The sequence below is a fragment of the Eptesicus fuscus genome, chromosome 3 (genome assembly GCF_027574615.1).
Source record: "Eptesicus fuscus isolate TK198812 chromosome 3, DD_ASM_mEF_20220401, whole genome shotgun sequence".
NCBI classification, from domain to species: Eukaryota; Metazoa; Chordata; class Mammalia; order Chiroptera; family Vespertilionidae; genus Eptesicus; species Eptesicus fuscus.
In genome coordinates, this window is record NC_072475.1 from 80,870,635 (window position 1) to 80,883,877 (window position 13,243).

The following is a 13,243-nucleotide window of genomic DNA, read 5'->3' on the forward strand; positions in this document are numbered from 1 at the left end:
TTCTAGTGAGCCTGGCTAGTGGTTTATCAATTTTTTTTTTTTTTTCAAAGAACCAGCTTTTGGTTTTGTTGATTTTCTATATTGATTTCTTGTTTTCAGCTTTATTAATTTCTGTCATAAGTCTTTTTTTTTTCTTAAAAGATTTTATATTGGTTTTTATTTATTTATTTATTTTATTATTATTTTTAATTTCTTTATTGATTAAGGTGTCACATATTTGTCCTCATCACCCCATTCCCATCCCACACCCCTCCCCACGGATGCCCCAACCCCCTGTTGAACTTAACCATTGGTTAGGCTCATATGCATGCACACAAGTCCTTTGGTTGATCTCTCCCCCCTCCCTCCACCCCACATCGATAGTCCGATCGATGCCTCCTTGTTTCTGGTTCTGTTCTTGTTCATCAGTCTATGTTGTTCATCATTTCCCCTAGATGAGTGAGATCATGTGTCACTAGAGATATACTTATAAGAACTGAATGTGAGACGAGCAATAATAGTTATGCTGACAGGCAAATGAATCAGTCTGTAGTGAGTTTCTTTCTGGACCAACAGTTCTTTTGAGACCCAATTTCAATGTCCACCAGTTCCTTATGTGTACATGTCAGCACTGACCCCTCAGCTCTTGATGGTGGACAAATGGTGGTAACGGAGGTCCGACTCCCTCTGGTTTGGTCTTGGCTGGACCCAGGGGCATGGCTTCACCCCGACTCAGGGGCACGTGGCCTCACCCAGACCCAGGGGGCACGTGGCCTCACCCAGACCCGGGACCCAGCCTCACCCGGGTCCAGGGGCACACGGCCTCACCCGGACCCGGGATCCAGCTTCACCTGGACCCAGGGGCGCGCGGCCTTACCTGGACCCGGGACCCAGCCTCACCCGGATCCAGGGGCACATGGCCTCACCCGGACCCTGGACCTAGCTTCACCCGGACCCAGGGTCGCATGGCCTCACCCGGATCCAGGGGCGCACGGCCTCACCCGGACCTGGGACCCAGCCTCACCCGAATCCAGGGGCACAGGGCCTCGCCCGGACCCAGGATTCAGCTTCACCCGGACCCAGGGGCGCATGGCCTCACCCGGACCAAGGGGCACGTGGCCTCTCCCAGACCCAGGGGCGCACAGCCTCACCCGGGCCCGGGACCCAGCCTCACCCGAATCCGGGGGCACACGGCCTCACCCGGACCCGGAATCCAGCTTGACCCAGACCCAGGGGTGCGTGGCCTCACCCGGGCCCGGGACCCAGCCTCACTCGGATCCAGGGGCACACGGCCTCACCCGGACCCGGGATCCGGCGTCACCTGGACCCAGAGGCGCGTGGCCTCACCAGGACCCAGGGGCGTGTGGCCTCACCCGGATCCAGGGGCACACGGCCTCACCTGGACCCAGGGGCGCATGGCCTCACCCGGGCCCGGGACCCAGCCTCACCCGGATCCAGGGGCACACGGCCTCACCCGGACCTGGGATCTAGCTTCACCCAGACCCAGGGGCACGTGGCCTCCCCCGGACCCAGGGGCGCGTGGCCTCTCCCAGACCCAGGGGCGCGTGGCCTCACCCGGACCTAGGTGCGTGAGGCCTCACCCGGACCCGGGACCCAGCCTTACCCAGATCCAGGGGCACATGGCCTCACCCGGACCCGGGATCCAGCTTCACCCAGACCCAGGGGCGCATGGCCTCACCCGGACCCGGGACCCAGCCTCACCCGGATCCAGGGGCACACGGCCTCACCCGGACCCGGGATCCAGCTTCACCTGGACCCAGGGGCGTGTGGCCTCACCAGGACCCAGGGGCGTGTGGCCTCACCCGGATCCAGGGGCACATGGCCTCACCCGGACCCAGGGGCGCGTGGCCTCACCCGGGCCCGGGACCCAGCCTCACCCCGGTCCAGGGGCACATGGCCTCACCCGGACCTGGGATCCAGCTTCACCCGGACCCAGGGGCGCATGGCCTCACCCGGACCCAGAATCCGGCTTCACTCGGACCCAGGGGCATGTGGCCTCACCCGGATCCAGGGGCGTGAGGCCTCACCTAGACCCAGGGGCGTGTGACCACACCCTGAGCCCAGAGGCGCGCAACCTCGCCCACACCCAAGTCCCAGCGGGGTATTGTCTTCTTGATCCCAATTCCTGTTGGTCAATTCCCTCTCAGCAATTCCTTCGGCGATTTTCTCAGAGCTCCAGGGCGGCTGCCGCAGAACTTGTTGGGCGGCGGGCTCGGCGAAGCTCCGGTGTGCCCGGTGCGCGGCGGCGGGCTGGTCCGGTGTCGCTGCGTCGGCCCTTGGGTCTGCAGCGGTGGCCGGTCGCCGAGCGTGCGCGCCTGGCCGCTTCCGGGGCGTTAAGATTCTTGAAGGTCTTGGAGGTCAGCAAGCGCAGAGTCTCCCACCCCATGTCTCCCAGGGGCTCGTCTGTCTGTGCTCGGCAGCGAGTGGAGCCGTCCCCTCAGCCAGAGACCACCGGGGGAACTGCGCCGAGCACGTTCCAGGCCACCATTGTGTCGCCTGAGCCGTAGTTCTTAAAGTGTGGTCTTTGGGTCACCAGCATCAGCATCATCCCGCGTACCCCTCTCTTTTATTCTAGTTGTAGAGCATCTGCTCAGCCAGCCCTCTGGTGGTTCTGGATGGTGTCTGCTCTGCTCTCCCGTCGTAGTCTCAAAATTGTTATGGTAGGCAACAATCAGGCTTCTGCCCTATGCCTCCATCTTGGTCCTCCTTTGTATAGTTAAGTCTTGATTGTTGTTGGTGTCACTGGGAGGAATTGTCCTCCAGGCCAATTGGCCGTGAGGGCCCTCTTTGTCTATAAAGGAAGAGTTGCTGTGCAGGAGACACGTTTATGGGCCGGGTCTTGGTGCAGCAAGGCTTTGGCACTCACTGAGTCTGCCTCTTGAATGTGTCCCTTATGCGCGTGGTTGAAATCTGGTGTCATCTCACACCGACCACTAGATGCCCTCGTTTCTGGGTCTCCAATGGAGTGTAGGTCAGCTACTGCCTGAGGCCACTCAGCAGGGATTACAGCAAAAACTGCAGTTTCCTCCTCCTGTCTGAGCAGCCCTGGAGCAGTCCGACTAGAACCGCAGTTCATCTGGTCAAGCTGCCACAGGGCAGGCCACCCACATGCAAAAGCCGCTGCTTGGAGCGCAGGTGTGCCTGCAAGACTTGTGGTGCGGGTCTTCAAAACGTTCGGGGCGGGTCTCAGGGCGGGGCGGGGTCTCAGGGCGCCAACAGGCCATGGCGTGGCGAACCGAAATGGCTGCAAGTCTGCTTTTTCTGCTTTCCACGTTTCTAAGCCCCCTCGTTCCGCACTCCAGCGCAGCAAACACTGATTGCTGGGCGCACCTCCGCAAGAGTCCAGCCTCTCCCCGCAGGCGTCTGGGTCTCCCGCGCATCCCCAGAAGCTGGATTTCAGGGTGATGGGGAGCTAATCTCCCCTAGGGTTGGAACAAAAGCCGCGCGTCCCTTCCCCTGCCACCAGCCCGACCCACGCGCCTCCGCACCTCATCCCCTCCGAGTTCGCTCGTTTCCTCTTCCCTCTTAGCTGTAAATCCACCATTCAGCCAGCTCTCCTGTGGTTCTGGGTTGCAGACGCTCTGTCCTCCAGTTGTATTTTTGAAATTGCGGTGCGCGGCACAGTTCATTTGTTTAACTTTGCCGCCTTCTTGGTTCTCCTCTGTCAAAATGGCTAAAGGACTTGAATGTAAGATGGGAAATCCTAAGAATCCTCCAAATCGGTGTTGGCGGCCTCTGGGGCCCCGAGGATCTCACTGGGCAGCTCGGCCAGGTTGGTGACGCGGATGAGCCCCTCCTGCAGAAAGATGGTCTCTTCCTTCACCGAGAGCCACTGCGCCGAGTCCCGCGGTGGCCACTGCCGCTGCAGCAGCTTCCGCGACGCCCACGAGCCCATGGCCCCGGCTGCGGTGAGAGGAGCAGCCGCCCAGCCTGGGGAGACACGAGCAGCAGTCGCCGAGCTCACCAGTCCATCTTTTAGTTGTATTTCCGAAACTGCCATGCGAGGCAACAGATCAGCCGTCCGCCGCCATCTTGGCTCCTCCCTCTGGTTTGCAGGCTCCATCCCCAGCCCCATAAGTCTTATTATTTCTTTTTTCTGCTTACTTTGGATTTAATTTGCTCTTCTTTTTTCTAGTTTCCTAGGGTAGAAGCATAGATTATTCATTTTAGAACTTTCTTCTTTTTTAATATATGCATTCAATGCCATATATTTCCTACTAAACCCTGTTTTTGCTGTAATCCACAAGTTTTGATAAGTTGTATTTTTATTTTCATTTAACCCAAAATATTTCAGAATTTCTCTCAAGGTTTTTTCTTTGTACCATTTGTTATTTAGAACTGTGTTGTTTAATCGCCATCTAATTTTGGGGTGTTCTAGGTATCTCTCTGTTATTGATTTCTAGTTTAATTCCATATATGGTCTGAGAACATATATTGTAAAATTCTATTCTTTTAAATTTGTTTAGGTGTGTTTAATGATCCCAAATGCGGTCTATCTTGATGAATGTTTTATGTGAGCTTGAGTAGAGCTTGAGTAGAATGTGTATTCCGCAGTTGTTACATGAGTTAATCTATTGATGTCAATTTCGTCTAGTTGATTGATGGTGCTATTGAGTTCAACTATGACCTTATTGATATTCTGCCTGCTGGGTCTGTCCATTTCTGGTAGATGGTGTTAAAGTCTCCAACTAGAATAATGGATTCATCTGTTTCTCCTTGCATTTGTATCAGTTTTTGCCTCCTGTATTCTAATGCTCTGTTATTAGGAGCATACATATTAAAGTTTTTTTACATCTTCTTGGAGAAATGACCCCTTTATTATTATGCAGTGTCCTTCTTTATTCCCAATAACTTTCCTTGCTCTAACGTCTGCTCGCTCTGAAATCAACATAGCTACTGCTACTTAGGGTTAGCATAATATATCTTTTTTCATCCCTTAATCTACATGTATCTTTATATTTAAAGTGAGCTTCCTGTAGACAATATATAGTTGGATCTTTTTTGAAAATCCACTCTGACAAACTTGTATTTTAATTGATGCATGTAGACCATTGACATAGAAAGTGATTATTGACAGTATTTTAAAATTTACTGTATTTATTACTGTTTTCTATTCATTGCCCTTGTTTTTGGTTCCTATTTTTGTCTTCTGCTCTTTTTCTGCCTTTTGTGGTTTTACTTGCAATGCTTTTTTATATAATCGCCTGCCCCAAGACATGCACACTCTATAGGGTCCTTCAAATCTATGCAGCTTGCTATGAGCCATTGTGGGGCTGGCCCTCTGGTGCTAGTCTTTTGTCTGCATCCCTTGGAGAAGCAAGCACACAGCGGTTGTCAACGGGATTTCATACCTTTGGACAATAGCAGCCTCTGCTTTCACCATTTTTTCCCTAAGACAATGGGACCAGAGTATCTCATCACCAAGAAATACTTCTCACTTTTCCTGACCTGGTCTAGGAATCAGAGGAATAATGGGAGGCAAAAATGTTGGGGTCATCATGGTGTCACTGCCAGCGTGGGACCTGGATGCAAACTTTGCATCATCAGGGTGGGATTCACATCAAAGAGACTCCCTAATTCTTCCTTGGCCCCTGGCAGGTGAGTGGTGAACATTTTATTAGCTTTAGGAAAGGATGATGTTTATTTTCCAATCATCTCCAAATGTTGAAGAACCCTTTAGAAGCTGAGAGAAAAGTTTAGAGAGGGTATCTCTGCGAAGGCCTTGGATGACTTTTAATTTGGGATTTAGTAGAGTTTAAATTCCTCTGGCACGCGCTCAACTACCCACTGGCAGTGTTGGACAGATGAAGTGCAGGCGACATCTGCATCTCTAGCTGAGGTTGTGTGTGGTGGGAATTAACTTTAGTTTCCCTTTTTTGGTGTCTGCTGCGCCTTGGCAGGGCTTATTTACATTTCGAATGTTAACCTCTCCTTGGCTACAGCTCTTGTGCCACGCTAACCTCAGCACGTACACACACACTCTTGTGCCAAATGGATCTGGTCTTCTCCTGCCTACTCAGCTCACATGAGAGTGACGCCAGCCAGAGCCACTCTGACCGGTGGAACTAGTCTCGTACCTGTTTGGACCAGAGCATCCTGGCCACATTAACTCCTGCCTTCTTTCTGCACCCTGGCTCCAGTACAGCCCTGGGCCCATTTGCTGCGACTATGAAGTATATTTCTGAGCATCTTAGTAATGTCAGGAGAGGTGTTGGCTTTTTTTATTGTTTCCTGAAGAGTGGAGGTTTAATAGAAGCCATGCTTTCCTAATACTTCTAGTTCTCTCTCAGGTAGCAACATGGTTCTCTGGTTATGTGCCTGCCCACATCTGTCCAACCCTGAGTTCAGATCTATGCTTAAAAAGTCAATGGAATTAGTGGCAAGAGAGTAAATGTTGGGCATGGTGGGCTTCTCTGGCAGTCACAGCCTCTTCGCTTTCACTTTCCACCTAATCTATGAGGCTATAATGATGGTACGCATGAGAAATTCCATGAGAGTTTCTAATTTCTAGGGACTAATTCCTCCTTGGGCCAGACCCTGCCAGGAAGGGGGATGGGGAGGTGCCAGGCAGTGGCTGTAGGGCTGACTCTGGCCCCTGAACTGCCTCTCAGGATCAGGAAATGTGAGATATTTGGAGGATGAAGTGTCACTTGCCTTGGTTTGTTTTTTTAAAAAGTATATATTTTATTGTTTTTTTACAGGGAGGAAAGGAGAGGGAGAGAGAGTTAGAAACATTGATGAGAGAGAAATATCCATCAGCTGCCTCCTGCACGCTTCCTACTGGGGATGTGCCTGCAACCAAGGTACATGCCCTTGACCAGAATCGAACCTGGAACCCTTGAGTCCGCAGGCCGACACTCTATTCACTGAGTCAAACTGGTTAGGGCTTGTTTTGTTTTGTTTTTTTAGGAGTGTGCCTTTGTTAAGGACATGGGCCTTACTCTTGTGGATTATTTTTACTTATTTTTAACTAGAGGCCCAGTGCACGAAATTTGTGCACAGGGTGGGGGGTCCTTCAGCCCAGCCTGCACCCTCTCCAATCTGGGACCCCTCGAGGGATGTCCAACTGCCTGTTTAGGCCTGATACCAGGAGGATCGGGCCTAAATGGGCAGTCAGCCATGCCTCTCACAATCCAGGACTGCTGGCTCCCAACTGTTCACCTGCCTGCCTTCCTGATTGCCCCTAACTGCTTCTGCCTGCCAGCCTGATCACCCCCTAACCACTCCCCTGCCAGCCTGATTGATGCCTAACTGCTCCCCTGCCAGCCTCATTGCCCCTAACTGCTCTCCCCTGCTGGTCTGATCCCCCCTCCCAACTGCCTTCCCCTCAGGCCTGGGTGCCCCCAAACTGCCCTTCCCTGCAGGCCTGGTCTCCCCCAACTGCCCTCTCCTGCAGGCCTGGTCACCCCTAACTGCCCTCTCCTGCAGGGCTGGTCTCCCCCAACTGCTCTCCCCTGCAGGCCTGGGTCCCCCCCCAAATGCCCTTCCCTGCAGGCCTGGTCACCCCCAACTTCCCTCCTCTGGCGACCTGGTCACCCCCAACTGCCCTCCCTTGCAGGCCTGGTCCCTCCCAACTGCCCTCTCCTGCTGGCCATCTTGTGGTGGCCATCTTGTGTCCACATGGGGGCAGCCATCTTTGACCACATGGGGGCAGCCATCTTGTGTGTTGGAGTGACAGTCAATTTGCATATTACTCTTTTATTATATAGGAGGTATAACATTAAAGTGTACCATCTTCTATCTGAATTTACAGAAGCATGTACAAATAGGCTGGCCTTAGTCTGTACTTATGTTTCATTGTATGTGTGTGTGTGTGTGTGTGTATGTGTGTGTTTTAAATATTTTTATTGATTTCACAGAGGAAGGGAGAGAGACAGAAACATCAACAATGAGAGAGAATCATTGATCAGCTGCCTTCTGCACGCCCCCTACTGGGGATTAAGCCCGCAACCTGGGCATGTCCTCTTGACTGGAATAAAAGCCAGGACCCTTCAGTACACAGGCTGCCACTCTACCCACTGAGCAACACCAGCTAGGGCTCATTGTGTGTTTGTTTGTTTATTTATTTATTATTTATTTATGTATTTATTTATTTAATTTCTTTATTGATTGAGGTGTTACTTATGTGTCCTTATTCCCCCATTACTCCCCCCTCTTTTCCCCCAACTCATGCCCTCACCCCCTTGTTGTCTGTGTCCATTGGTTAGGCTTATGTGCATGCATACAAGTCCTTTGGTTGATCTGTCTCCCCTTACCCTCACCCTCCCTACCTTCCCTCTGAGGTTTAATGGTCTGATCGATGTTTCTCTGTCTCTGGACCTATTTTTGTTCATTAGTTTATGTTGTTCATTATATTCCATAAATGAGTGAGATCATGTGATATTTATCTTTCTCTGCCTGGTTTATTTCACTTAGCATAATGCTCTCCAGTTCCATCCATGCTGTTGCAAATGGTAAGAACTCCTTCTTTTTTACTGCATTGTAGTATTCCATTGTGTAGATGTACCATAGTTTTTTAATCCACTCATTTGCTGATGGGCCCTTAGGCTGTTTCTAAATCTTAGCTATTGTAAATTGTGTTGCTATGAACATAGGGGTGCATATGTCCTTTCTAACTGGTGTTTCTAGTTTCTTGGGATATATTCCTAGAAGTGGGATTACTGGGTCAAATGGGAGTTCCATTTTTAGTTTTTTGAGGAAACTCCATACTGTTCTCCACAGTGGCTGCACCAGTCTGCATTCCCACCAGCAGTGCACAAGGGTTCCTTTTTCTCCGCATCCTCGCCAGGACTTGTCATTTGTTGATTTGTTGATGATAGCCATTCTGACAGGTGTGAGATGGTACCTCATTGTCATTTTGATTTGCATCTCTTGGATGATTAGTAACTTTGTGCATGTTTTCATATGCCTCTTGGCCTTCCTTCTGTCTTCTTTCGAAAAGTATCTATTTAGGTCCGTTGCCCATTTTTTGATTGGATTGTTTATCTTCCTTTTGTTAAGTTGTATGAGTTCCCTGTAAATGTTGGAGATTAAGCCCTTATTGGTGATAACACTGGCAAATATGTTCTCCCATGCAGTGGGCTTTCTTGTTGTTTTGTTGATGGTTTCTGTTGCTGTGCAGAAGCTTTTTATTTTGATGTAGTCCCATTTGTTTATTTTCTCTTTAGTTTCCATTGCCCTAGGAGCAGTATCAGTGAAGAAATTGCTTCGGCATATGTCTGAGATTTCTCTGCCTGTGGATTCCTCTAGTATTTTTATGGTTTCCCGTCTTATGTTTAAGTCCTTTATCCATTTTGAGTTTATTTTTGTGTATGGTGTAAGTTGGTGGTCTAGTTTCACTTTTTTGCATGTATCTGTCCAATTTTCCCAACACCATTTATTGAAGAGACTGTTTTGACTCCATTGTATGTTCATGCCTCCTTTATCAAATATTAATTGAGCATAGTGGCGTGGGTCGATTCTGGGTTCTCTGTTCTATTCCATTGATCTATATATCTGTTCTTGTGCTGGTACCAGGATGTTTTGAGAACAGTGGCTTTGTAATACAGCTTGAAATCTGGTATTGAGATCCCACCTACTTTGTTCTTCTTTCTCAGGATTGCCATAGCTATTCGGGTTCTTTTTTTATTCCAGATGAATTTTTGGAAAGTTCGTTCTAGGTCTGCGAAATATGCCGTTGGTATTTTATTTATTTATTTATTTATTTATTAATTTATTTTTTAAATTTTTTTTTTTAAATTACTTTATTGATTAAGGTATCACATATTTGTCCTCATCCCCCCATTCCCATCCAAAACCCCTCCCCACGCATGCCCCCACCCCCCTGTTGTCCTTGACCACTGATTAGGCTTATATGCATGCATACAAGTCCTTTGGTTGATCTCTCCTCCTTACCCCCACCCTCCCCTACGTCCCCGCTGAGGTTTGACAGTCTGATCGATGCTTCCCTGTCTCCGGGTCTGTTTTTGTTCATCAGTTTGTGTTGTTCATTATTTCCCCTAGATGAGTGAGATCATGTGATACTAGAAATACACTTATAAGAACTGAGAATGAGACAAGCAATAATGGTTATGCTGAGAGGCAAATGAATCAGTCTGTAGTGAGTTTCTTTCTGGGCCAACAGTTCTTTTGAGTCCCAATTTCAATGTCAAACAGTTCCTTATGTGTACGTGTCAGCAATGATATTTCAGTTTTGGATGGTGGACAAATGGTGATAATGCAGGTCCGACCCTCTCTGGTTTGGTCCTGGGCAACCTGCAGTGACGCACAGCTGCTGACTGCTAGTATGGCAAGGCGTTGTCAGCGTCTTCCATCTCTGAACTGTTTCTCTTCCGTGTTCATGGCTGGAGTAGTCCTGTCAATTCCTCTCTTTTGCAGGAATCCACATGGTCTTGGAGTTGTTTTCTGAAAATATACAAACATATTCTCGATCAAAAGTTAATAAAGGAATCTTTTCTATAAATTTGACTTGGGATCCTTTTTCATTTTTTTATCCAAACAATTTTCCTTTGGCTTATTTTGACACCATGTGTGTTTTTCATGGGTGTCTTGCTGTTAGCATTACAAATGAAAGTTAATTTTCTAAAGTAAAATTTTTCTAGATGTAATTTACTTACAGGATATTTTTCCTTACATTATATTCTTCTACTATCCCCCCTCTTTTGATTTAAATATTAGGAGGCTTTTGGAAATTTTATAATGTAGTCTTGATAGCTTTTAAATTTTAATTTTTTGCACTAAAATACGACTGCTTTAGGTTCATTACCTGTTATGCAATTTTACCATGAGATGAACTACCAATAAAAATTTTAGTTAACATTTTAAGAACAGCTTTTTATCCAGTACAATTAATTTTTCTAGAGTATTCGCTTGTTTCAACTAGCCAATTTAAATTAGTCTGAAAACTTGTCTACTATTTTACTGTCAGATTTAATACTCTAACAACAATCTTATTTTACTCTGTAAATATTAGTGGAAAGGATTATTTGCCTTCTTGAGTAGGCCCTGAGCATTCCTGGTGCTAGGCTGGATTTAGATATCAAAAACCCACTTCCCCACACCATGGGTACAAGATCACTCAAACAAGTCTTGTTGCAGTGAGAGGGCAGTTGCTGTCGGCCAAGTCTCTGTCTGTTACCTGGGTCCTGATTTGAGCTGGGCATGGGAAACGAAGCAGCCATGGGGGCAGGAGATCTCCCTCAGAAGGGGTGAGGGTTCAGGCCCCTGCAAAGTTGGGGGGGGGTGAGGGTCTGTGCCCCACCTCTGTTGACCCCCAAGTTCTCTCCTGATGGCCCCTCTGTGACTGTGCCTGTCTTAGGTTGTTCCTTCCCTGAGGAATCTTACCCATCTCTGGCTAACCAGCCATCCTCCAGGGCCAAGCAGGGTATGCTGTTGGTATTTTAATGGGAAGTGCATTGAATCTATAGATTGCTTTGGGTAGTATGGACATTTTAATGATGTTGATTCTACCAATCCGTGAACATGGTATGTTCTTCCATCTCTTTATGTCTTCCTCTGTCTCCTTTTTCAGTATCCTGTAGTTTTCTGTGTATAGGTCTTTTACCTCCTTAGTTAAGTTTATTCCTAGGTATCTTAATTTTTTTTGGTGCGATGGTAAATTGGATTGCTTTTTTAGTCTCTCTTTCTGTAAGTTCATTATTGGTGTATAGAAATGCCATAGATTTCTTGGTGTTAATTTTGTATTCTGCTACATTCCTGAATTCATTTATTAAGTCTAATAATTTTTTGATGGAGTCTTTAGGGTTTTCTATATACAGTATCATGTCATCTGTGAATAAGGACAGTTTTACTTCTTCTTTTCCAATTTGGATGCTTTTTATTTCTTCTTCTTGTCTGATCGCAATGGCTAGTACTTCCAGTACTATGTTGAACAGGCGTGGTGAGAGTGGGCATCCCTGTCTTGTTCCTGTTCTTAGGGGAAATGGTTTTAGTTTTTACCCATTGAGTATGATGTTGGCTGTGGGTTTATCATATATGGCTTTTATTATGTTGAGGTATGATCCTTCTATTCCCACCTTGCTGAGAGTTTTTATCAAGAAAGGGTGTTGGACTTTGTCAAATGCTTTTTCTGCATCAATTGATATGACTATGTGATTTTTATCTCTCAATTTGTCAATGTGATGTATCACATTTATTGACTTGCGGATATTGTATCATCCTTGCATCCCTGGAATAAATCCTACTTGGTCATGGTGTATGATCTTTCTGATGTATTGCTGGATCTGATTTGCTAGAATTTTGTTGAGGATTTTGGCATCTATGTTCATGAGGATTATTGTGTGTTTCTTTTTTTTCAAGGTTTTTAAATCGATTTTTAGAGAGAGAGTTAGGGAAGTGGGGATAGAGAAACATTGATGTGAGAGTGAAACATTGATCAGCTGCCTCCTGCATGCCCTGTTCCAGGCATTGAGCCCACAAATACCAGGGATTGAGCCCACAAACCAGGCATGTGCCCTGACTAAGAATAGAGTAACCTTTTTGGTACATGGGATGATGCACAACCAACTGAGCCACACCAGCCAATGGCTATACTTAGTTTGAGAGCTCTCAATCCCGAGAGGCTGTTGGGCCAGATTCTTGTTACCATCATATCTATTACCCTCTGCTCACTTGGCTCTATCAAGACAGAATCTTTGTTAAAAGGTGTTGCTCATTCATCTCATGTGGTCTAGCTTTCCAACATTTTTCATGTCACAATATACAGTGTATAGAACATGACACTATGTAGATATGAGGCAATAGGCCAGAGGTGTAGATCAGCAGAGCATTCATTCCTAGGCATTAAGCCAGGGGTGTCTGTCTGGCTTCCGCAGGCCTTGACCCCTCCACCCCACCTTACACTCACCTGGCTGTTCCTTGGACAGAAGGAAATTTTATTTTCTTCTGGCACACCTGTACCTCCAGAAGCACTCCAGTGTGCTGCATCAGAGGTTAGAAGCTCTGGCCTAAGACCTATTACAGATCACAATTTCAGGGTGCAGCCAAGAGCCCCATCTCTAAGCATGTCTCAAGGTATCCCCATAGGGTGAACGTGCTTGCCCAGGGTGTTGTGAGTTAGAGAAACTAAGTTCCTGTGGTCCCTTCAGTGCTGTCACCACCATCTGCCATTCTTCCAGGGGTAGATGGATACCAACACTGCATGTTCTCTGTCCCCTCCAGATCAGTGTGTCTGGGCTCCTTGGCTCTGTGGGCACATTCTGATGCTTAGCATGCTTCTTCCTAC

The 13,243-nt window shown here is 47.8% G+C and overlaps 1 protein-coding gene across 3 annotated transcripts in view; it reads left to right on the forward strand.

The window, feature by feature from the left end:
* Positions 1-13,243, forward strand: part of TMEM45A (transmembrane protein 45A) — a 110,991-nt gene that overhangs the window by 34,462 nt on the left and 63,286 nt on the right. The gene's annotated exons all lie outside the window — the stretch shown is intronic.